The 27,258-nt window shown below is 43.8% G+C and overlaps 2 pseudogenes; one reads left to right on the plus strand and one right to left on the minus strand.

The window, feature by feature from the left end:
* Positions 1 to 32: 32 nt before the first annotated feature.
* LOC136493642 (methionine aminopeptidase 1B, chloroplastic-like) lies at positions 33 to 19,275 on the minus strand (annotated as a pseudogene).
* LOC136491308 (uncharacterized) lies at positions 4,156 to 5,878 on the plus strand (annotated as a pseudogene).
* Positions 19,276 to 27,258: the final 7,983 nt, after the last annotated feature.

The following is a 27,258-nucleotide window of genomic DNA, read 5'->3' on the forward strand; positions in this document are numbered from 1 at the left end:
CCAATTAGCGAAACAAAAGACAATCGACCACCTCAGGCATCCGCACGGATACAGATTGCCGTGGCAAACAGCTAACGGGCACAGGCGACTTCACCTAGCATTTCGTGAGGATCTCGGCTCCGGTCCTGGTGATCAGTATCGTGTGCTCGAACTGCGCCGTCAAGCTGCCGTCCGTCGTCACGGCAGTCCAGCCGTCGTCCCACATGTCGCAGTCGATGCTCCCCATGGATATGATCGGCTCTGCACAAGAAAGTTAGGCGGCGCTAGCATCAGTCAGGAAGGCAAGAACACTGCTACACGTCGACAGCAAAAGAGGACAAGGCTTTACTCCGCGTGCAAGACGTGGAATGAGTTAGGAAGCTGCGAACCTATTGTGAATGTTTGCCCTTCAATCATCTGACACGGCCTGTTGTTCCCTGTTGCAAGCACATCACAACAAGGTCTAAAAATTGCACACTAAAATAAGAAAACAAGAACAAAAAAAAAACTACTATTACAAGATCAATATCTCAGAGATCTTACAAATTTATCATTAATGACTCTACTATTATCCTTCCTTTTGTAGTTTTGTGGCATACATATAAGCATGACAGACTTAGTGGGACTCTGCTCTTATAATTTTCATGCTTTTGGCTAGGCACATGGTAGTCCCAGTTTGTATAAGAGGACTTAATATCAATCGAATTAATTATATACTAAAACAGAAAGTCCGCAGTCTGGAGGTTTTTATTTTCTGTTCTTTTTCAATAGAGAAACACAGAGAGACATCTAAACTTCAACATAATTTGCTCTTCACCTAAGCAGTGCTTATCAATTAAAATGTTTATTCTCAGGAGAAAATCCTACAGCCTACTGTTATACTCTATTTACGTAAATCTTAAGTACTAGTGTGCTAAGCCTTTGAAGTCCTCAACTACAATATGCACTGCCTATCATCTATCGCCAAAAAACATTGACTTACGCTGGTGATAGATAAGTGGTTCTGAGTGAAATACTCTGCCAACTCCATGCCCAACAAAACACTCCACAACACCAAATCCGTTCCTCTCAGCATGCTCACTGAAATGTTCAAACAAATCAATGGGTAAACGTTATTAAAGTAATATCTAAGATGAAGTAAATTTTGGTATAGCCACACCAAATCATGTAGGACAACGGACAAGATTAACAGTAAACTTGTTTTCAAATTCGTTTAACATTGCGAGAGACACTGGGTGAATGGTTGTGTAAAAATATACATCTCTACTCCTATTAAGACGAAACTGGCATCGTCCACACCCTGGCTTCGTTCTGCCCCCGACTTGCGCGAGCCCTCAACTCCCCGTATCCTCTCGTGCCGGCAGGTAGGACCAGGCCCCCTCTGTTGTCCCTCTCACTCCCTCCACGATCCCATGCTCCCACCCGACCTCCCCTGCGTCTACCAAAAGCTCACCCCTCCCAACTCCCCGTGTCTCCCAAACCCTAGACCCGCGCCCCTCGTCCTCGCCCTCGCCCCGGAGGCTGCCCCGCACCCGTCACCCTTTTCCCGGAGGCCTCCCTGCGCCCCTCGCCCTCACCTCGGAGGCCGGAGCGTGCGTCGCCCTCACCCGTGCGCCCCCGACGCGGACGCGGGAAATGGCACCCGCCTCTCCGCCTCCTCCTCCTCCTCCTGTGGCGGCGACAGCACGTGGGCCCCGCCCTACTCGATGGCAGCAACCCGGGCCACCAAGCCTCCGGATGCCAGCCACCAGCTCCAGACCAAGTTCTCGCAGGTAATCGTCCGATCTGGCCATCTTCCCAAGATCAGGTCTGATTGAATCAAGTTTTGTTCTGGAGATCCGTACCATCCCAGTGTACCAATTTATTTGTGGAAGGCAGGGCCATTTGCTAATTGCAAATGATGATATGATGCAGCTGCACATAGGTCGGTGAAAACCTAGGTCTTTGCACCTGCATTTCTATAGGCAAAAGAAAACCCAAGGTCTATGTACTACGTACTGTCATACTGGCTAATACTGAATTAGACAATGCCTACTGAATCAGACAGTGCCGAATTCGAATGTAGTAGGTTCTGGGTAAAATTTCCATTTTGTGCTAAGGCTGCCCAAAAAGGTACAGGTGAAGGGGGTTGTGAAGGGGGTACGGCGCCGCGCGTCGGCGCAGCGCCTCAAAAACAATGTTACTGCCTTATTTGTCTTTCATTCTGCTTGTTGATTTGGCAATTCTCTAGATGACACGATCATTTTCCTTTCATTCATCTTGTTGATTTGGCTTTGTTGTTGTTGTTGCATATTGTTGATTTGGCGCTTCTTTACGTTTGTATTTTTCTCTATCTCATATTTAGGTAGAGCATGGAATTTGTAATATATATTTCTCCAAGCAGTCATGTTGTGATATTCTGAATCTATGCATACTCTATGAATCTTGCTATTTCAAGTTTGCAGAAAATGTATAAGCTAAAGATCAGTACAGACTGATCATAATACTGTTGAGAAAATATATGGCACTCTATGTATGGTTTGATGCAATAGTTCTCTTTTGTACTGTTCTCTGAGAAAATAAGCTTTGAATGATGATTGGCCTCCATTGTCAACCCCACGGTGGTAAGAGTCAAGCAGAACTGAGATTGGATCCTTTCTGAATTTAAGTCGGGGAAAAGTTGTACTAAGACGACCACTAATGTCATGTGTTTAGGAGAAACTGATACATACTAATTTAGCATTGAACATTGTAGCAGTGTGTTTTTACTCAGGAGTTAGATGGGCCGATTAATAGTCCAGTGTGGTCTTTGTTTTTTAATTTCATCAACTGGTATATGGATTATGGATCGAGGCTCTAATTTAAAATTACCATTCTTTTATCAAATTCGGTTCTGAAACAATATCTTCAAGTGCAGATTATACTATACCATTTCAATATGCTTGTGCCGATATGTTAAATATCCATGTATGTTCGGTATATTTCTATGATTGTGTACTGCAGACCAGCATATGGGGTATGGGCGGAGACTAAATGATCCAATTAACCTCTCCTTTTCTTTAGTTAACATGCTGCTGGAAAGACTAAAGTTCCTTACAATGTGTACTGCTGCAATTTGCAATGCACAATTTTTTATTGCTACATTATGTACTAAACTGATTGTATATTACCGCGGGTGATTTTCTTGGACCCCTGTAACCGAGGTGGCATACTGGCATAAGAGGCCTACAAGCCACTGTCTATCGAGGTGGTGGAGTTTGCACTGCCCTGGCCATGGAGGTGCGCATCAGGATTCTCTTCACTTTGCTCTACCACACTTACGTTTACTTCTCGGAAGGTATCTACTGATGACTCATCCCATTTGTATCGAGTCCGTTGAGATGCTTGGTGCAGCAACTTGAGGCTGACTTGCGCCTTATTGGCGACTTTTAATTTCTTTCTTATAGGGGCAGACTCCCTTGTTCCCTAGGGTCTTCGGTCATGAGGCTACAGGAAATGTTATCTTCCTGGACTTACTTTTTTTTCTTTCTTGCTGTCTGCAGATATTTAAGTTGAATTTTACAGTCCCCTGCTTCTATTCTTAGTTACCTTATATATCGTTGGTCATCATTATTTATTGACACATTACATGCAGAGCAATCCTGGATTGTGGATTCTAGACAATATGTGAAAAGAGGACTAAGAAAAAGTTTGTGTTGCTTGAGAATGTGATCCGAGCGTCCATGCACAGTATGATGACCGTGATATCTATGACCGATAGCTAAGAAACGCGGATACTTCGCAAAACTCAAGTACCGGTATCGGATACCGTATCAGGTACGGATATTGCTGGATACGTATCCCGGACGTATCAGAAATTAACGCAATTTTCAAATAATAAAAACACGCGGATACTCCTGGGATACCTTGCTGATACCTGTAGGATACCTGATAACCCTTAAAACCACTTGTTCGGTTCGTATAAAAGCTGTCCGCTCAACTGTGCCCCTCCGCAATCCCTTTTCGTGCGGCCACAGCAGCCGTCGCCGCTGCACACAGCTCCTCTGAAGCAGGCGTGCAACACGCCGTAGATCTGCGGCAGCAGCGCTGCTCGACCGCCGTCGCTCAGCCGCCCCTTCGTTCTCCAGCTCTTCGCCTGTGTCTTCTCTCCCTAGACCACGTCCTCAAGCCCCTGCCGCCTCCACACGCCATCGGCGGCCGCGGCTCCTTCCCCTTCTACGGTGAGTCCGTTTTTAGGAAGGTTTTCATGTTTGCTGCCAATCGGCCAATTGGAGGATACGTCCCTCCAAGCTACAACAAGCTGAGAACAACTCTTCTTGTGCAAGAGAAGACACATGTCGAGAGAATGCTGCAGCCCATCAAGGCGACATGGAGTTCTAAAGGTGTGAGTATTGTATCAGATGGATGGTCAGATGCTCAAAGGCGTCCACTCTTGAATTTCTTGGCTGTAACAGAAGATGGTCCAATGTTTCTTAGAGCAATCAACACTGAAGGAATATCCAAGACCAAGGATTACATTTCAGAGAAGATGCTAGCTGTAATTGATGAGGTTGGGGCACAAAATGTTGTGCAAGTGATCACTGATAATGCTTCCAATTGCAGAGCTGCAGGTATCATTGTTGAGCAGAAGCACCCTATATTTTCTGGACCCCATGTGTTGTGCATACTTTGAACCTTGCCTTGAAGAACATTTGTGCTCCTAGGGACGCTGAGGATGAGCTTCATGATGAATTCCAGTGGATCAACGAGGTTATTGCAGATGCCAGCATGATAAAGAATTATATCATGAATCACTCTATGAGGATGTTTATGTTCAATGAGCATAGCAAGCTAAAATTCCTTGCCATTGCTGAGACAAGATTTGCCTCTGCCATTGTGATGTTAAAGAGGTTTGTTGCTATAAAAGATGCTCTTTCAGTGATGGTAGTGAGTGACAAGTGGTCTGCCTACAGGGATGATAATCCAGGTCAGGCCCAATTTGTCAAAGACAAGATTGTGAATGATGTGTGGTGGGATAAGGTGTGCTACTTCCTCGGTTTCACTGAACCTATCTATTCTATGATACGGGCAGCTGATACTGACAAGCCATGCCTGCATTTGATATATGAAATGTGGGATACAATGATAGAGAAGGTGAAGGCTGTGATCTATCGTCATGAAGGGCTAGAACCACATGAAGAATCTGCCTTCTTCTCAGCTGTGCTAGACATCTTGGTGAGTCGATGGGCAAAAAGTAACACCCCCTTGCACTGCTTAGCACACTCACTAAATTCCAAGTACTACACTGAAGCATGGATCAGTGAGGTTCCAAACCGAGTAGCCCCTCACAATGATGAGGAAATTTCAGAAATGAGAAATGCTTGTTTCAGGAGGTATTTTTCTGGTGAGGAACTAAAAAAGATCAAGCAACAATATGCTAATTTCTCTTTGTTTGGGCCTGGATTCAATTCATTTGACTCACTTGAGGATAGAACTTATATGGATCCAAAGCAATGGTGGGGAATTCATGGTCATTCTGCAATAGACCTGAAAAAGTTAGCATTTAGATTACTTGGTCAGCCAACATCATCTTCTTGTGCTGAGAGAAATTGGAGTACCTATGGGCTGATCCATAGTTCCTTGAGAAACAGGTTCTAATTCTACCTCTTATTGTCATTTTCTTAATTGCCTTATTTTTTGCTGCCTGCATGAAGTTTGATTCCTGGTTGCAAATTGCTTTTGTAGGTTGAATCCTGGCCGTGCTGAGGATTTAGTTTTCACACACCAGAACTTGCGCCTTCTTTCAAGGAAAACTGAAGAATACCACCATGGTCCATCAGCAATGTGGGATATTGGAGCTGATACTTTTGAGGTTGATTTTGAGGGTGGTGCTGATTTTCTTGAGCATGCCGATCTGTCACTTGATGAACCAGAGTTCTAGAAGATCTTGGGGCGCTAGGAATAACTGAAAGCTCTGGTGCTGCTGCTGGGTCTGACTGAAGATGTTGGATCGATGGATTGATGGATGATTGCCAGTTTGCCATGGCCAGCTGTTGTTCATGCATCATCATTTCATCACTTTATCGGTTATCGTTTTATCATTTCATCATGTCGTGTCCTTAATCTAGTTGCTATGTTATGTGTGTGTGTGTCGTACCTAAGTTTGAATTATGGCTTGATGGCCTAAACGTTATGCCTTGAACTGTTGAACGTTATGCCCTGAACCATGTTATGTTATGTAATATTTATGGTATGTTTTATTTTTTATTTTTTATATATATTGCCGTATCCTCGTATCTGCATTTTGGGGAAAATGGCGTATCGGAGTATCGCCGTATCGCGTACCGGTATCCATATCCGCGTATCCGTGCAATTTAGACCGATAGAGGTAAAAGATGATGGATCATGGAGACTGATCTTCGCTGTGATGTCTTCTCTTTGGCGTATGATGCTAGGGTTCACCTAGACAGTGTTTACAGCTTCAATTATGAAGATGTATCTCAAGGTTTTCAACTTCTTGTGGAAGCTCAAGCGTGTGGATCACTCCCTTACTGGAGTGTGGAAGGTGATGGAGACTAACTGCATCGTTTCTTCTCCATTTTACATGGAAGGAACAAGCATCGGAGCTCAGTTTGTTTCAGTTCTATTCAATGAAATGAATCACTTTGTGACCAATTTCTAGGACTACATTATGTTTGAGGTCCTGGAGGTTTCATGGGCCCGTTTCTTGGATTACTGAAATTTCGACTGGAGTTAAACTAACTGTTGTCTGAAACTCTTGATAACATGCTGTGCTAAGGACAGCTCATGATAAGATAACATCTATATAATTGCTCATGTAAAGGAGAGAACTGTAGAACAAAGGGGTGGTTATTTATTGTGATTTTATTTCCCTCCAGTTGTGTAATCTTTCAGTTGGTTTGACTGCGGTTGAGGGGATCTGATGCTGCTACCAAGATATGAAATTAATATAATTCAGTGTCCAAGCTTGTGTACTGCTGACAGCAAGATCCAATTGAATGAAGGCGAAAAGATAGACTTGAAGAAATCCGTGGGAATATGATGATGTTCAAACTTGTTTCGAATACAAAAATGCATCTTACATGACATGACTGAGCATTGTATTATTTATTAATGAAAATTTGTAAAAACGTATAGCAGTTTTTGTGAATTCAAAAAATAGATAGCAAATAAAGACATTGGGTAGCTTTTTTTTACGAGCTTTGTTACGGTGCTTGGGAGGAACCACCGGTTCCTCTCGTCAAAATTACTTACCGCAGATCTTAATTAAGAAAAAATAATTAATTATAATTAAGGGCAGTTTAGTATTTTCCTACTGGCAGCACCGCCTTGGCCGCGTCGAGCGCGCCGAACGAACCGCTCCAACCACGCGTTCAGGAGCAGGGCTCCTCGCGGCGTTGAAGAGCCTGAAACCATAGAGCTTCTCGCCGGCGTACACCCACGAGACCAGGCTGCCTAGTGCGACGTCCATGTACCCAACGCTGTCGTCGCTGAAGAAGGCTTACCCTTGGAGCACTCCTTGAAGGCTACCTCCAGTTGATCCGCCGCCGCAAGCGTTTGCTTCAGCCCCTCCGCCTGCTCCTCTCCGTCTTGCCCTTGAATGACTACAGCCACAAGGGCAGGAGCTGCAACGGCACAGGACACCTCCGGCTCTGGCTATTTTCTACTCCTTGTTCAGCAGCAGCCACCGCCACTCATATATGCTCGCCGCCACGGCCGCCCAGAATCCACAGATGCAAGCGTCGTCGTCGTGCCACGGTGCTACCGTGCTCGGAGAGGGAGGGACTTGTGGGCCCAGGGAGCAGCTACACAAAAATACTATTATACCCTTTAGATTTATTTCGAAAATAATTATTTTCTCATATATTTTTGGTTCCGGACCCACATATATTTTTTCCCGCCCACAACTTAAGTTCCTCTAGATTGGTTCTTCTTACTTTATAGCCCTCCGATCTATCCCAACGGATGGCTCTAGTTTTTTTTCCGAACACCGCAAAAGTTCACTATTTTACTATATTTATTGAAATCTTGTTATCGAAAATTTGAAAATAAATTATTTTATCTAATTTGAAATAAATATTTTTTTGCTGCTTTCATCATAGTTGTTGATTTAAGGCCTAATATTGTACCGAGTTACTTGTTAGTTAGTCTTCTAAATCATGGGCTGGTGCTAAATGGTTGAGTCAGTTCTTTCTGCAAGAGTTGTGTTGTCTGTATATGCAATCAAGCAAAAAGACAAGTTTGTATTAATTTAGTCTGCTGATTTCGACTCACTTTTGGGACTCCCGGAGCAACGCACGGGCATCTGCTAGTTACATGAGAAGCTACTAGTACTGCTAAAGAGTTAAAAAAGAGCAGTGTTTTACTGTTCCAAGCAGCTTTTTGCAATGCCAGGGTAGCGAATGAGGGAAATAGTGGCAAAATTTTCAACGGACAAAGGTGACTATTATGCATTTGGCAGAAAAACTCTTGATTCTTCAGTAACATTGCTCCTTTTCAACTCTAATGTTTCAAGATCTCAAAGGCTTCCCTTTTGCCATAACCAACCCAGTAACTAGGCTCCGTTCGCCCTTAAACCTGGCTTGATCCGTTTCTTTTTTCATCCGAAACAGTATTTTCCTCTTACAAATTCCTCCAGATTCTTCTAGATTCCTTCAAAATTCCTCCAAGCGATGATGAGAAAACTTCTTTTCGAGGAACTAGAGATATGACTATCATTGCCTTCTTGGCCACAAAAGAAATCAGTGCAAAATATTATACCTTATTCTTCTGCCAATCTTCTTAAAGCTGGTACCATGTTTGCATGTTGATATACCCCTGAGCAGGCACTCTTCAGTAACCTGATATTAGCATGATACAGTAAGCATCTGGTTCCTGAAGTTCGTGTTGGCAGTCGGCCAACTAGCAAAAGGTATGTACATATGAAATAACAGATAATGTGAGAAAAGAAGCACCTTCTTACACTAATCTTTATCAACCTAAATAGTCAAACAACAACAACAACAAAGCCTTTAAGTCCCAAACAAGTTGGGGTAGGCTAGGGTTAAAACCCAGCAGAAGCAATCAAGGTTCAGGCACGTGAATAGTTGTCTTCCAAGCACTTCTATCTAAGGCTAAGTCTTTGGGTATATTCCATCCTTTCAAGTCTCCTTTTATTGCCTCTACCTAAGTCAACTTCGGTCTTACTCTGCCTCTCTTCACGTTACTATCTTGGCTTAGGATTCCACTACGTATCGGTGTCTCTGGAGGTCCCCGTTGGACATGTCCAAACCATCTCAACCGGTGTTGCACAAGCTTTTCTTCAATTGGTGCTACCCCTAATCTATTACGTATATCATCGTTCCGAACTTGATCCCTTCTTGTATAACCGTAAATCCAACGCAACATACGTATTTCCGCGACACTTATCTGTTGAACATGTCGTCTTTTTATAGGTCAACATTCTGCACCATACAACATAGCAGGTCTAATCGTCGTCCTATAAAACTTGCCTTTTAGCTTCTATGGTACCCTTTTGTCACATAGGACACCAGATGCTTGCCGCCACTTCATCCACCCTGTTTTGATTCTATGGCTAACATCTTCATCAATATGCCCGTCTCTCTGTAGCATCGATCCTAAATATCGAAAGGTATCCTTCCTTGGCACTATTTGACCTTCCAAACTAATATCTTCCTCCTCCCGAGTAGTAGTGCCGAAGTCACATCTCATATACTCAGTTTTAGTTCTGCCGAGTCTAAAACATTTGGACTCCAAAGTCTCCCGCCATAACTCTAGTTTCTGATTCACTCATGTCTGGCTTTCATCAACTAGCACTACATCGTCCGCGAAAAGCATACACCAAGGGATGTCCCCTTGTATGTCTCTTGTGACCTCATCCATCACTAAGGCAAACAAATAAGGGCTCAAAGCTGACCCTTGATGTAGTCCTATCATAATCGGAAAGTCATCCGTGTCTCCATCACTTGTTCGAACTCTAGTCACAACATTGTTGTACATGTCCTTAATGAGTCCGACGTACTTCGTGGGACTTTATGTTTATCTAAAGCCCACCACATAACATTCCTTGGTATTTTATCATAAGCCTTCTCTAAGTCAATAAAAACCATGTGTAGGTCCTTCTTCTTCTCTCTATACCGCTCCATAACTTGTCTTATTAAGAAAATGGCTTCCATGGTTGACCTTCCGGCCATGAAACCAAATTGGTTCATAGAGACCCGCGTTATTGCTCTCAAGCGATGCTCGATAACTCTCTCCCATAGCTTCATAGTATGACTCATTAACTTAATTCCCCGATAATTAGTACAACTTTGAATATCCCCTTTATTCTTGTAGATTGGTACCAATATACTTCTCCACTCATCAGGCATCTTGTTCGATCAAAAAATATAGTTAAACAGCTTGGTTAGCCATACTATAGCTATGTCCCCAAGGCATCTCCACACATCGATTGGGATACCATCCGGTCCCATCGCTTTACCTCCTTTCATCCTTTTCAACGCCTCTCTGACCTCAGATTCTTAGATTCTCTGCATAAAGTACCTATTGGTGTCATCAAAAGAGTCATCCAACTTAAAGGTTGTGTCTATATTCTTACCATTGAACAATTTGTCAAAATACTCTTGCCATCGATGTCGGATCTCATCCTCCTTCACCAAGAGATGCTCCCTTTCATCCTTAATGTACTTAACTTGGTTGAAGTCCTTTGTCTTTCTCTCACGAACCCTAGACATCCTATAAATGTCCTTCTCTCCTTCCTTCATACTCAAATGTTAGTAAAGATCCTCGTACGCTCTACCCTTTGCCACACTTATACAGATCTTTCAGCATTCTAGAGGAAAAGAAACTTATATGTTGGTAAGATGTTCTGACAATTGTAATTGTGAGGATCCCTCATCATTCATCAATTTAAGTCTAGTCAGAAATCAGAATGTTGGCATGAAATAAAAGCGAATAAGTAGATTACAGTCAGAGTTTGTGAACTTAAGCTGCTAGTCACGACTAGAAAAATAGTACTATTACCTCCGTCCCAAAAACCTTGATGTTTTAGTTTTATCCCAAGTTAAATTATCTTAAGTTTGACCAAATGTATAGAGAAAATTGCTAACATTTATGACACCAATAGTTATATTATATATGAAATGTGTTCCATGATAAATCTAATGATACTTATTTGGTAATATAAACATTAGTATTCTTTTGCAAAAAGTTGGTCAATAACACAGTATTGTTTGACTTAGGACACAACTAAAACATCATTTTTTTAAGAAGGAGGTAGTAGATTGCAAGAGCAAGCATTGCATCTGCTCCATAGAAAAGGGTAGATACCTTCACAAGTTGTTTATCGGCTTCATCGACTTCTCCACAAAAAAATGTTTTTGAGGTATCCCCATGATATCCCTAAAATGGTGAAGGCACTTTAGGCGATGATAGCCAAATTAAAGTGAACGAGGCAAATGGCAAATAAATAAATAGCATGAAGTGACAATAATTATATATGTCCAAGACGATAAACATGTACATTCAAGTAGACAGTGACATCGATGTTAATTATGTCTCCATCCTGTAAACACAAATGTGAAACGTTTAGTCACGGTGGCTGTGGAAATGTGCAGTTGAAAGGCCCTGAACTGGCACAAAACATTGTTAGAATCGAATGTGTACCTCTCTGTGTGACCCATAGATGCGGTGAAGCATCCTCGTCTTCTCCGTGGATGCACCTCAGCGGGTAGACGCCGATGCCGTCGGTGTAGTAGGCGTCCATCGCCGTAGAGACGATCACCAGTGGCCCGGTGTAGACCCAGTGGCGCTGTGGTGAACCGTAGTGGTACGGTAGTGATCCTGCAGGGGCGACGGCGGAGTCAGTGGGCTCATCCCGTCGCTGGCAGCACGACCTTTAGATCGGATTAGGGTTTTCTTTTTGGTGGGTGTGGCGGCTTTGGTCAACCTCGTGAAACGAGCCTTGATCCCCACCTTCTCTATTTGTATGTGCTGTGCGACAGGGGCTCACCAACCAGTTAGGGTTGGGCTCCCCCTGATCAGGGAGCAGATACAAGGGCCCAATAGGCCGTTGGGCCTATTGGTGGAGATCAACTAACATTCTCCCCCTTGATCTCATTCCATCTTTCACTTTTATATCATTTATTTTTGTTCATTCCATTACAGATTAACTCATAGAGCATGTCTCATCGTCAACGTCCATTGCCGATAGACTTAACAGCTACAACTTACTACTCTGTTCTGAAATAGATACTTATCTTTTGGGCCTTCTTTTATCCAGGAATTTTATAGGCTTTTCCTTAAACCCATGCTAGCTACATGTTTTCTGAACACCATGTCCTCTGAACATGTTGGGTGGTAAGCCTTTTGTAAGCGGATCCGCGAGCATCCTTTCTGTTCTTATATGCTCAAGACTTATGACTCGATCCCGGACTTTATCTTTCACAACATAATACTCTATGTCAATGTGTTTGGCAGCACCACTTGACTTATATTTTGAGCATACTGTACTGCCAGATTATAATCGCAGTATAACTTTAAGTGGTCTATAGATGTCGTCAACCACCTTCAAACCGGGTATGAACTTCGTTAGTTAGTTCACCTGCCCATTGCCTCATAACACGCTACAAACTGTCATATATTGTGGACGATGTAGTGACAATTTGCTTTGAGCTTTTCCATGAAATAGCTCCCCTTTGCGAGATGATAGAAAATCCACGTCTGGATATGCATTCACTCTTGCATAATCAGAATCTGAATATCCCACCATGTGGAGTGAATCAGATCTTCTATATGTCATCATAAGGTCTTTCGTTCCTTGCAAATAATATAAGACTTTCTTTACTAATTTTAGTGTTCTATTCCAGAATTGCTCTGGAATCTGCCAAGTAAAACCCGGTAACAAATACCAAGTCAAGGCGCGTACATACTTAAGCATGTTGCAAGCTTCCGACAGCTGAAGCATATGGAACCACTTTTACTTTATCGATTGAGCTCATATTGGTTCCTAGGGCATTGAAAATCCCCATATATGTCGCCCTTGACTATAGGAGTAGGTGAGGGACTACATTTGTGCATACTGAATTTCTTTAAGATCTTTTCTATGTATGCCTTCTATGACAGTCCTTATACCCTTTTTCTTCTATCTTGGTGAATCTCGATCCGTAGAACGAACGAGGCTTCGCCAAGATCTTTCATATCAAATTTCTTTGTCTCCAGTAGTAGTCTGACATCACTATTAGCAAGTAAGATATCATCTACATACAGGACAAGGAAGATAAACTTCCCATTCTTAAACTTTGCATAGACACAATTGTCCTCTACATTCTCTTTTAAAACCCAAAATTCTTTATTGACTGATCAAACTTCAAGTACCACTGTCTTGAAGCTTGCTTTAATCTATAAATGGATTTCTTTAGGCGGCATCCCATTCGTTCTTTTCCTTCCATGACAAAACCTTTCAGTTGTGCCATGTAAACATCTTCCTCTAAGTCTCCGTTGAGAAATGTCGTCTTTACATCCATCTGATGTAATTCTCAATCGTAATGTGCCACTAATGCTATTATGATTCTGAAGAAAACTTTACATGAGACTGGAGAAAAGGTCTCATTGTAATCAATCCCTTCTCTTTGCATAAAGCCTTTTGCCACAAGTCACGCTTTATATGTTTCTATATTCCCTTGAGAGTCAAGTTTTGTTCTGTAGACCCATTTACAGCCTACTGTATTGCTCCTTTAGGAATTATTTCCAAGTCCCAAACTCTATTGGCATTCATCGATTTCATTTCATCTTTCATGGCCTCAAGCCACTTTGATGAATGATTACTTTTCATGGCTTATTCAAATAAGGTGGGATCATCCTCCATTTGAAATTTCTTAGTGTTCTACACTTCATAATCAGCAGGAATAACTGATTTACTAACTCTTTTAGACCTTCTAGGGGCCTCCACATTTGGCACATCTTCTGTTTGAGGCTGTTGTCGCTCCCCCTCATGTGTGGTAATAGGTTCTATAGGATCCTGAAGAATAGGTTCCTCATTTCCATTCATTGTTGCCATAGGTGGAATAACAACAGGTGCTGACACCATAGTATCTTGCACTGTCGATGCAGCGACAGCATGTAGTGAGAAAATTGGCTCATGAATCATTGGAGTGGGCGCATACACCCGCTTCACTTCAAGGTCAATTTCTCGAGCTACCATGCTCCTCCTCATCTTTTCATCCTCTAGAAAAACAGCGTGTCTCATTTCCACAAACTTTATATGTCACTCTGGATAGTAGAAACGAAAACCTTTTGACTTTTCTTTGTAGCCAATGAAATGACAACTTACTATTTTGGGATCTAGTTTCCCAATATTTGGGTTAAATACTTTAGCCTTAGCAGGGCTCCCCCACACACTCAAGTGTTTAGTGAGGGTACTCTTTCTGTCCACAACTCATACGGTGTTTTGGGCACCGACTTACTTGGTACTCTTTTGAGAATATGAATGGGGTTTTTAACGCCTCCATCCACAGGCTCAACTGTAAGGTGGAGTAACTTATCATACTGCCCATCATATCCATCAGGGTATGATTGATTCTTTTAGATACTCTATTCTGCTGAGGTTCACCCGGTATAGAATACTGTGCTACTATGCCATTCTTTTAGGGTATGCCGACCGTAGTACTCCCCACGATCAGACCTGACTATCTTAATTTTTAATATCTTAAATTTATCCAATACTTCTGTTCTTTCTTTGATTGGATAAATATAGCCATAATAGGAGTAATCATCTGTGAATGTTATGAACGGATCATAACCATCCACACTCTTTACAGGAAAGTTGACCACAGATGTCTGTGTGAATAATCTATAAAATTCCTGCACTTCGTTTGTCATCTTTCTTAATCTTCTTTACATACTTTCCTTTTATGCATTCCCTGCATTGTTCTTAATCTGAGAGCTCTAATGGAGAAAGAATATCATTCTTAACTTATCTTTCTATTCTTCCCCTCGAAATATGGCCTAAATGACAGTACCATAATTTCAACAACGCATCGTGAGCTCTCTTATGCCACCTTTTCCAGAGTAACACTCTGTCACCAGCTGCTTCATCAGCTGAGTGGCATATATCTTTGAAAAGCCAGTGAACTGACTCTTTATATGTCTTTGAAGAGCCAGTGAACTGACTCTTTATTCTATCGAGGTACTCGATGACCGTGTCATATTCTGGGATTGAGCACACAATTGCAGGTTGAATCGTGTTCTTTATCACAGCCAAATATTTCTTATTGACAGTGACCCACTTCCTATGCTCAAAAGTCATAGGACATCTTTTGGATTCAAAATCCCTTTCTTTAGTTGTCTAATCGGCATCATTCTCTTTTGTCTCCTTCACCGGTACCACAGACTTAGTGGGACACGGTGAGATGACTACCCAGTCCATCTTAGTCAAGATGAAAACCAGGTCAAAAACTTTTCTTAACATAAAATAACACCATTTGCATGCCTTGATTCCAACGTTGGTCAAAATCAAAACATATAATTATTCTTATACACTAATTCTACATCACCGTTGGGTAGAAATAGAATTAATGCATAAATCTTTAACATTTACAACTGTTCTTACACACTAATTCTATATCACCGTTGGGCAGAAATAGAATTAATGTATAAATCATTAAAATTAACATCTGTTCTTATACACTAATTCTACATCACCGTTGGGCAGAAATAGAATTAATACATAAATCATTAAAATTACGATATTGTTATTAACAACGTTGGTCAGAAAATAACAATATCATAATCATATCAAATCTCTTTTTCTTCAATTAAATACCACATTGGTTCAAAATAACCGGAGAATCAATATTTTCTTTAGCAGCAGAAAAAATCTCTTTTTTTCCAATTAAATACCACATTGGTTCAAAATAACTGGAGTATAAACAACTTTACTTTGGCTGTGGAAAAATTCTCTTTTTCTTGAATTTTACCCACAGGGAAAATTGTTTTTTTCTATTTTCTTTAATCCATTAATCAATTTCTAGGAAATAAACATTTACTAGAAGAACTTTCTTTTTCTCCAGTTAAATAACACGTCGGTTCAAAATCACTGGAGAATATACTTTTTCTTTAGCAGCGAAAAAACTTTCACTCAATTTCTTGAATTTTACCCACAGGGAAAAATTACCTTTTTTATTTTCTTTTAAGCCATTAATTCATTTTCCAGGAAATAAAAACTTTACTGGAAAATGAAAAAACAAAAAAACTGATTGATTCTTTCTCACTGTTCTTTGATTGGGCTAGAACAGCCACAGTGCCCCGGTCCATCATTGCCTTTCACTCTCGCGCGCGTGTGCCGCGCTGACCCAGGCCGCAACCTGGGCCTGGGCCGACAAAGCAGCCCGGTGTGCCCTCGCCCGCCTGGGCCGAGAGCGGCCCGGCCACTTACAGCCGTTCGATTAGGATCGACGGCTCGTCCGCGCATCTCGGGAGATCAAAAACCCGCCGCGGTCTGAGCACCGAAAACCCTAGAGTCATTTCGCTTCCTCCGTCTACGCCGCTCTCTTCTCTCTCAGCGCACCCGCAGCTACCGAGAGGATACCGAGCGAGAGCGAGCAGCGACCATGGCGCCGTCGCCGGCCCCCTCGCCGGCGTGCGTGCTCCCCAACGGGTGAGCACGCCGCCATCGAGCGGCTTGGCCGCGGCGCTCCCTTGGCCGAGCCTAGAGAGCCAGCTCCCCGGCTCGACTTCTTCTCCCGCGCCGGCGAAGGGACATCCGACGCGCGGCGAGGTAGACTTTCTTCTCCCTTCGAATTCGATTTCTATCTTCTTTCTTTTCTTTTCACTCGTTCACCCGAAAAGGGGATCTAGGGTTAGGGTTCGTGTTTTTTTCTTTTTTTTCTTTTCACTCGTTCACCCGAAAAGGTTGAACCCGATTCGTGTTTTTTTTGTTTGATTCGAGTTCTCCAAGATTATCCCTTTTCCCCTCTTCGGATTTGGGTCTGCTTTTCTCTTATCCGAACAAGGATTTAGATCTAAGGTTCGGAATCCGACCCTCCCCTTTTGTTCTCCGATTTGGGTCTTGTTCTTCTCTTTTCCATACCGGAGGTGGGGATTAGGGTTACTTTGATTCCTTTTCTTTCTTTTGATTCGACAGATTCGGTTTTTCTCTTGATGACAAAAGAGGAGATTCCTCTTTTTCGAACTGGTTAGGGTTTGGATCTTCCCCTTCGGATTTGAGTTGGTCTAGGCCGAATCCCTCTTCTTTCATTTTCTTTTGGTGCTCGGATTGAACCGATTTGGGTTTCTTTTCATTTCTTTTCTTTTCGGGGTTCATCCGAATCCTCTCATGGGTTAGGGTTCGAGTGCCGAGGGCCCTTCCTTTTCCTCTTCCCCGAGTTGTTTGCGCGGGTTAGTTCATCCAAAACGGGTTCACTGTTCTTCCCCTTCACCCAGTTAGGGTTAGGGTTGGGGAACTTTTCTTTTCTTGTCAGATCCGAACTGGATTTGATCTTTTCTGTTCTTTGCTGTGCGCCGTCGAACGGTGCGGCTTCACCCCCCCCCCCCCCCGCGCGGTGGCGGTGGTGACCGGGTTCCAGTGACATCGGCCACCCCCGGTCCCTTTTCTTTGCTTTTACCCGGTTAGGGTTAGGATTACACAGAGGCAACCGGCTCCGATACCATTGTTAGAATCGAATGTGTACCTCTCTATGTGACCCGTAGATGCGGTGAAGCATCCTCGTCTTCTCCGTGGATGCACCTCAGCGGGTAGACGCCGATGCCGTCGGTATAGTAGGCGTCCATCGCCGTAGAGACGATCACCAGTGGCCCGGTGTAGACCCAGTGGCGCTGTGATGAACCGTAGTGGTACGGTAGTGATCCTGTAGGGGCGACGGCGGAGTCGGTGGGCTCATCCCGTCGCTGGCAGCACGGCCTTTAGATCGAATTAGGGTTTTCTTTTTGGTGGGTGTGGCGGCTCCGGTCAACCTCGTGAAACAAGCCCCGATCCCCACCTTCTCTATTTGTATGTGCTGTGCGACAGGGGCCCACCAACCAGTTAGGGTTGGGCTCCCCCGATCAGGGAGCAGATACAAGGGCCCAATAGGCCGCCGTTGGGTCTATTGGTGGAGATCAACTAACAAACATGTCAATGTAAGGCTTTCTGAACCTGTAGCTCGCGTGAATCAGGAATTCCATGGCACATACACTCATTCACTGAGGTGCATACACTTTTTGGAAACCCACCATATCCAAGTGGGGATGGATAGGCTCCAGCATCGATGATCATCTTGTGCACTGCTTTATCAATTTCGTCTGTTGTTACAGAGGGCTAATAGAAAGATGCAATAGATTTCTCACTCAAGATATAATGATGACGGAATGCGCATGGATAGAAAAAGAGATGGTGTCTTATGAACAAAACAAACACATCAATTTTAGAAAGAAAAAGAAAAGACAAAAACATAAACTGGTACTTTTATTAGCTACAAGAAAGATAAACATAGTGGAGATGCTGTACTTACTTTCACTAATGTTCCTGCATAGTCAAGAACACGAGCGGCAAGCTCGCAAGCAGCTCTCATGTGGACAATGCTATCTTTTTCGTGCATTTGTACCTCTTTTGCTATCTCTGGTACATATTTCGTGCCAACATAAGGAGGCCGAGGTATGTTTCCTGGTACTGGAAGAGGTGGGCTAACAGTTCCACGAACCAGGGGTGCTCTTTTCTTTGGTTATCCAGACTCTTGTGTCCCTGACCTTTTGAGTTTGAGTTTCAGCAAGCGTCAGAACGGTGCACAGGCAAGGATGCAGTTGCAGTGGCAGAGTGGCGCTAGCAATGACATGTCCTACTGTACGTGATTAGACAACTAATTTCGAATTATTGAAGGGAAGCAATAAAGCAACTAGTGGATTTCATACCTCGTACTTTCTTTCTCCAGTCCCCCAGTCTCTTTGCCTGGACAAGGAAGGGCTTCTTCTGTGGGCATGTATTCCTCCCTTAAAAATTGAAGAGGACACATCGCGATCGAATCAGTAACAGGTGAAGGAATAATACATGCCTATAGAATCATTCTACATCCACAAATTTCAAGTTTCATATGAACAGTCACATATTCACATGGAGAGCAAATACCTCGGCCACCGGAGAGCAACGGAGAGGAGCGGTGGAGCTCCATGGACGGGACTCTAATCGCCATTGGAGCGGGCGTGCGCTCCCCAAATCTGCAGTGGGGCGGGCGGTAGGGTCGTCGCCAATTTGGATTGGTAGTCCCGCGCGGCGAGGGCGACGAGCCGGACGAACAGAGCAAGAGGATAATACGAGAGGAAATGGATTTTCACCTCTTCGTTTTGTTCCCACAAGAAGACAGTGGGCCGGGCCGGGTCCAGCAACTATACCTTGTCCTTGTTCCTAACACTTTTGAGAGAGTTTCTTATTTGGCCTATTGAAAGTTTGAACTTATCTTTTTTTCCTTGCCCCCAAATAAATTTTCTTACCTATTTGGCGTTGAAGTTTTATTTTCTAATAATTTGTCCTTACCGTAAGATCTGTGTCAGAGTTTACCTAATAATTTGTTCTAATAATTTGAAACGTCAGAGTTTGCCATCATTGAGTTGCCAGTTTTTATTGAACGGACGAAAATACCCCTAACACCAAGTCATGTCTCTCTTCTCTCAACTCACGGTCTCGTCTCCCTCCTGCATCCTCTCCCACTCTCTCCTAGATAGTGCGGGAGAGACTCGGAGGCTGATGCGGGAGCATCCTCGGTCTCAGCACGCGCAGGAGCATCTCGACACACGGCGGTCTCGGCAGGTGACTGGGCACGAGGCGCCCAGGGCGCACGGCATCCTAGGCTTCGACGGCCTAGGTTCTGGGTGTTTGCTGGCTCCCTGTGTGCCAGTCTGGGTGCCAGCACGGGGTTAATGGAGCCCAACATCTAAAGCTATGAAGGCCAAGCCCAAGGCAAAGAGGAAGAATATAGCTAAAGACATTGCCATAAACCCATTGATACTTGATAGCCCTGTCTTGGCACAAAAAGCAAAAAAAAAGTGATCCTATTAGCCCTGCAATGAGCACAAGGAGCAAAAGAAGGTTCAGTTTGTGACTTTCATGTGCCTTCATTTTAATTCCATGTTGAATGTCGACTTTTAATATGATGGCATATGTGTCGATCTAGTGCACTGTGAAATTGATGTGTGAAACAGATGCATGTGTCGAACACTATGTTGAACTACGTGCTCTGTGTACTTTTTAATTTTTTAGGATGATGAACTTATTTAAATCGTGTGCCATGATCAAGTTGACATTTTTTTACTGTAATGATGGAGGTTTGCATGTTGCACTCCTATCAAAAGGTGCTTAAAAATATGTTGTTATGAAAATTGGGTTCAAAGAGTGCTCAAAATTATATTGGTACGTTGCTTGGGTGTCCTTTGGTTTCTCATAATATCTTAGGGGTAAATTGGTAATTTCATGTACCACTTAACGCCGCTAGAGACAACATATCACCGTAAGGCCAGATTAGTAAACAAAACTTCTAGTAAGACCAAATATGTAAGAAAATTTGTTATAGGGCCAAGAAAGAAAACCAAGTTTTTGTGAGGGCCAAATAAGAATTTTTTTCAAAACTTTTGGGTAGAACCTTGTCCTTGATGGAAATGAATTATCCACGATCTCTTCCTTATCTATTATCGTTTTTTTAGGAAAATTCTCTATCTATTATCTACTCATGTTTAGCATATAAAGTTTCTCCTCTATGTTGTTCTATCAAACAAAGTATTTGGACACTTTAAGTCTCTCTCTCTCTCTCTCTGTGTGTGAACAATCAAGGACAGCCTGCATAACTAATGCACGATATTCACAGGAAGTGTGACCAGCCCCCGTTAATAAATTATAACGGGATGAAGTTAATATACAGTACACAAGAACACGACCAGCCCTAGACTAGGACGACGTGGGTGATGCCGCCAGGTAAGCATCCAGGTTCTTGTTGTCGCTCCGAGTGCAATTTTTGCATTTTGGTTTCTTTTGAAAACATTTTTTACAAAAAGATCTATGTTAAAACGTTTGTTGAAAATAGACCATTTTTAGCCGTCTTAGAACATGACGCCAAGGTATGAGGGTCGGCGTCGACTGACACGACGCCAAGATCTTGCCACGTCATAGACGACCCCGGTCGACGGTGACACGGTGGCGCATGGGGCCCACTACGTCGGCGTCGTGTCAGCCAACGCCACAGGCCTAAATTCGGCGCTATGGGGAGTCACGCCGAGCTATTGGCACCATCCGGCGCGTGGCCCAGGCAGCCCAACAACGCTTCGTGGGCCAAGAGGTCGGCGTGCGATCAGATGACGCCGAGACGCTAACCTCGGCACGGCCCGACTCAACGCCGAGGTTCGGTCAGAACCCCACCCCACGCATCACGATTCATGAGATCAGAGAAGCATGCATGCAGCTCGATCAGTTTCATTCCACTAGTGATGGAGACATGGCATGTTCGTCTGCGGGTGCCGGGAGACAATTCAGAGCGGCAGAGACGATGCTACCGGAGGTAGTGCATGCCCGCTGCCTAGCCTGTTGCGGGATTGCGGCAAGCTGAGGTAATGTCTCGGCACCATAGGTCATGGCACCGACCTCTAAATCTAACTTAACACCCTAGTTTTACCATGAGATGGACATGCTGAAATTTGTTAAGCCTGGATTTTTACCATGACTTGGACATTGTTAAATTTGATTTTTACCGTGGGACAGACATATGCAAAAAATGGCTAAGTCTGAATTTTTGCTATGACTTAGAGACTAGAATTTTACCATGACTTGGACATTGACAAATTTAAAATTTTACCATGACTTGGATATTGAGAAATGTGGCTAACTCTAGAGTTTTACACTGACTTGATATTTGAGCACTTAAAACAACATAGAAATACTTAGGATAAAAAATGATCTAGGGTTCACGTTGATGAACGAGCCTAAAAATGTTTCTAAGTGTTGGATCAATAGTTAACACCTTTTTTATGATGCAGTTTTGACCACAGTAAAACTATAGTTTCTTTTCTAGATATAAAGTTTGACCTTTAATAGAAGTTGTAGTTTGAGTTGAGTACAACAAACTTTGTTTTTGGACCTAAACCTAAATCAGTTTTTAACATGGTCAAATAGTGACCACAAGTTTAAATACAGTGCTATTTTGTAGCAGTTAATTGACATGTTTGCGATATTTTATCTTCCAAATTTGTATAGCAACTCAATATAATACCTTACTACGAGTTTAAGTACTCTCTGAGGATATGACAACAAAACAAGTCTCGTCAAGTTTGGACTTAGCCATGGTAAAAAATCAGACCATCTCGTGGTAAATATACATATGTCCATCTCATGGTAAAATCACAGATTTAGACAGATTGTAACATATCCAAGTCACAATAAAATTCAATGTGGCATTGCCATGGTAAAAATTCAAATTACATATCCATCTCATAGTACAAATGCAACCAAATTTGACATTATCATCTCATGGTAAAATTTTAGGGTGTCCAAGTCATGATAGTTTGTAGTTAAGATTGAAAAAAATCAGCTCGTACTACTACGGAATCTATCTCTACGGTGCACTTATAGGAGAAAGAAGGGGAATAAGGCTCGGACAAGAATGTTGGGCACGGGGTTAAAGCAGCCAGCTTGGCACCGTTGTTAGTGGCGCCAAGCTTGGCGCCACCAACGATGGCGCCGAGCTAAAGGTCAAGATTTTGAAATCATACCTCCAGGGGCATTTTTGTGAGAAACTTTCAAAAAAGAACTAAAAAAATCGGTCGTCTCGGCACGGCTCGGCCGCAGGTGGCCGTTGGATCCCCGGCCTCGCTCCCATTGGACAGTTGGATCCGACTGTTGGAATCGGGGGTATAAAACCGCCCGTCCCGGCAGGCCGGTCGTGTCTCCGTTGCCCTAATTCATTTGCTCTCACTCGCTGTCTCTATCGCCTCGCTCTCGGCTCTCCCCCGCAGCGTCGTCTCGCCCACTCCTCTCTCGCCTTGCTCTCCTCTCTCAGCGAGTCAGCGTCGTCGCGTCGGCGACTCGCTCTCCTCTCTCGCCTTTGACTTCCACTCTTCTTCTCGCTCTCCGGTGGCCTCTGTAGCCACCGCTGACCGGCACTAGCACAATCCCTAACCCTAACCCTTGCTTAATCCCTAACCCTTGATCTCGCTTCGTCCTCGCCGGATCCCTCGTCGACCTCGCCGGATCCATCGGTTTCCTGGTCGGATTCATGGGTTTCCTCGCTAGATCTGTCGGTTTCCTCGCCGGATTCGTCGTCGACCTCGTCAGATCCATCGGTTTCCTGGCCAGATCCTTCTTGGCCGGATCCATGCCTCGTCCACCTCGTCGGTGACTCTGGTGCTCCGGTTTTGAAGGTAAGTCATCGTCGACCTAACCCTTGCTCAATCCCTAACCCTAACCCTCAATCTCTACTAACCCTTGCTCTGTTTTGTCTGAAGCCATTGAGGGACCGTGGCGTCGACGAGTGGCGATGGATGGATCCCTAACCCTAACCCTTGTTCTCTGCCTGTGGTTGTGTGATTATGTGACTTTGAGTCTTTGATAAGTTCTGTGAACATGTAACTTTGTGTCTTTGATAAGTTCTCTGAACTTGTAACTTAAGATTGAGATGATGAAGTGTTTGATATTCTGATCTGTTTGAGGTGTTTGAGATGATGAACTTGTCCCTGATATTCTTATCAGTTTGAGGTGTTTGATCACTTGTAGTGCCAGTGCCGGCACGGGCACTGCTGGGCCACCGTGCCCAGTGACACGGCACGGCACCGCACGGCTAAGACCTAATAGTGTCGTGCCTAGGCCAGCACCTCGGCACGCCGGCACTAACAGGCACGGCACGGCACGGCTAGTCTACCATGCCGCGTAGTGCCGTGCCTGGCTAGGACATGCCTAGTCGTGCCTGTGCTAGTGCCGTGCTGGGCGGCCCGTTTGGCCAACTATACCTGCAACTGGTCATCGTCGTTGTCGTAGGCCAGAGGCTCCATTGTCCACATGCGCGGCGAACGCTAGCTCACGTCGACCTAGCGCTTGCTACCGTTTACCGCACGCGTTCTGGTGGCCGTGGCTAATCAGGTGTGCTTGCTTTCGGAAATGAAATGTGAGCTCGGGAGTGGTTTTTATGGAGGTGGAAGAGGGGATCGTCCGGCTGGTTTCTAGTTTGGAGCGCGTGATAGTTAGCACTTTTTTAAAAAGAAGAACGTGCCATTTTCACGTGTGTTGTTGTGACAGCGGTAAGGTGGGTTGTCATACCGTTGTATGCCATGCTGGAACAGGCGATGGAAAGGGCTATCTTTGGTCGTCCAGTTGGTTTCTTCATCTGAATAACTCGCTAGGAAATTCTTGCGTAGGATGTCCGTCCGACCGGCCGCCGGCTTCACAGATCTGTGGATGCTCCAGTTGGTGGGCCACGACATCCAATGATGTATCTGCTCGTCCACACGCCCCAATCAAATCTGCTCGTCCAGCCTGCCGCAGCGCTACGACCGCGTGCGACTGCCCTCCATGGCTCCAACACACTTGTGTCGCTTTGGCGTTTTCCAGGCGTCTGGGCGCCCACTCGCCATCCTACCCGCCCTCTGCGTCATCGCCGTCGTCGCACAGTTCCCACCTCTCCCTCTGTGCGCCGTCACCTAGCTCCGCGCCAACGCCGCGACTAGGCTCCACCGCGCCCGTGCCACCTCGGCATTCTCCACAATGTTCAGGAGCCTGCCAGTCAGCAATGTTGCATTGAAATCACTTGTTGTAAACGTATGTTTCAAGTATCTCAGGTGTTTTTAGATGTATGTTAAAAGTGTTTTCATATTGAACTTGTAAAAGTAGATCTGGATGGTGCATATGTTGCGATGGATATGCACGTATGTTTTAAGTATATGTTCCAAATGTTACATTTATTTCAGACGTATGTTGCAAGTGTTTTTCATCTGGGTATTGTAAAATAGATCTAGATGTTGCATTTGTTGCAATGGCTACACACATATGTTGCAAGTGTATGTTCCTAATGTTTGATCTATTTTCAGACGTATGTTGTAATTGTTTCATCTAGGTGCTGTATAAGTAGATATTGATATTGCATATGCTGCAGTGGCTACGTTGCAAGTGTATGTTACAAAAGTGTCATCTATTTCAGGCGTATGTTGCAATTATTTCATCGGGTGTTGCAAAAGTAGCTTTGGATGTTGCATATGTTGCAATGACTATGTTGCAAGTGTATGTTCTAAGTGTTTTATCTGTTTCAGATGTATGTTATAATTTGTTTCATCTTGATGTTGCAAAAGTATATCTGAATGTAGACATGGTGGAAGCCCAAGCAAAGCCCTTGGTGGTCATGCTGCTGCCCGAGTAGTGTGGTGGCTGTTGGTCTGCCGCGATGGACGACCATAGGAAGTGGGCTAAGGGGACCTCCGACGAAACGGCGAGGTCACCAGCAGGTGGAGGCTGGACTCCCGTGGGGCGTGAGAGGCGCGGTAGACGCCTAGGTGAGGCCCATAGACACAGAGAAGGTTGGCTGCTACGGACGCGGGAGCGGCGGGGACAAGACGCCGTGGGTAACACGGGCCCGGCGGGGATGGGACCTTACGGGCGCAGCCAAGGGCCGATCAGTAACGGGCTCGGTGGATCGGGCGGGATGGGCGCAGGCGTGGGCTACATCGGGACGTGGGTGTCCGTTCGAACATCCGAGCACTAGCTGCTTCGTAGCTCATCGACTTCACTGTTTGGTTTTAACCAACGAGCTGACAAAACGATCAGAACTCTTTTTTTCTTCACAAAACGTATTTCAGACACTAATTACATCCACAGACGTTTTTTTTTGAAAATTATTAGCCAAAAATACATACCCTGCCTACATATCCTGGCCGATTCAGGAACCCAGGCATTACAAGTGAAACATTTCGCTTTTCACCCGTTTAACACCGTTTTAAGTGCTTCTCGGAAGAATCGGAACCGATTCAACCAACCAAACGCCCCTAAGGTGAAATCTCAAAGATCTAAACCCAAGTCAACAGATTCTGACATAACAAAACTAACCATTAATAATGACAAAAATTGAAAAGAAAGAAAGAGCAAACCATACCTTACAATTTTTCCCACACGCCAAGAAACAATGAAATTATGCGTTGTCCATAAGCAAGTATCAATAAACATATCTTGTTTTGTTGTGAGACGACATATCCAATTCAAATTTAAATATTTATTATATATTACTGTAATGTAAAATTGCTGCTACAGGACTTATTTATAATTATAGTTTTATATACAAATAATATGTTAACTTATTTATTATGGATTAAAGTTTATTCACGAAATAAAAGATGACTCGATGATTTTAAACAGAGGAAGCAAATGCCTTACTAAGGACTAAACTTTAGTCCCGTCACATCAAATGTTTAATTAGAAGTATTAAATGTAGACTAATTACAAAACTAATTGTATAAACGAAGACTAATTCGTGAGACGAATTTATTAAACATAATTAGTTTATGATTAGCGAATGTGATGTTACAGTAAACATAGGTTAATCATGAACTAATTAGGCTTAATAAATTCGTCTCATAAATTAGTCGTGGCTTATACAATTAGTTTTGTAATTACCTCATGTTTAGTCTTTTTAATTACTATCAAATATTCGACGAGACGGGACTCAACTTTAGAGCGCGTTCGGCAGGCTGGTCGGCTGGGGCTGGGCTGGCCAGCACACTCACGACGACACTGTTCACGTGAACAGTGTTTTCAGACAGAACAATATTTTTTTCTCACAACAATCAGCCGGAACAGTATTTTGACTTATTTTTCAGTCCTATCGAACAGACTCTTAGTCCATGCCTCCCACCACTGATTGCCGCGCTAGCTCTATGAATGGTTTGACTTGGCACGACTGCCCTCCCGCGGGCTGAATTTTTTGTTTTTTTGGCCTTTTTAAAAAGTTTTTCACAAATATGTCCCTGGAGGTATGCTTTCAAAATCTAGACCCTTAGCTTAGCGCCATCGTTGGTGACGCCGAGCTTATAAGTCTCGGTGCCAAAGGGTTTGGCGCCTAGGTCGGGGCCACGTTGGCGGCATGGACGTTGATCTAGCAGGTAGCACGACTGAAATATCCTAATATGGCTAGAGGGGGGGGGTGAATAGCCTATTAAAAATCTATAAACCAACTAGAGCAATTTGATTAGTATGATAAATAGCGAAAAGCAAACTTGCTCTAGCTCGACAAGGGTTGCAAGCCACCTATCCAACAATTCTAGTTACTGTGATCACTGGACACATAATTTACTAAG

This window comes from Miscanthus floridulus, chromosome 11, assembly GCF_019320115.1.
Source record: "Miscanthus floridulus cultivar M001 chromosome 11, ASM1932011v1, whole genome shotgun sequence".
NCBI classification, from domain to species: Eukaryota; Viridiplantae; Streptophyta; class Magnoliopsida; order Poales; family Poaceae; genus Miscanthus; species Miscanthus floridulus.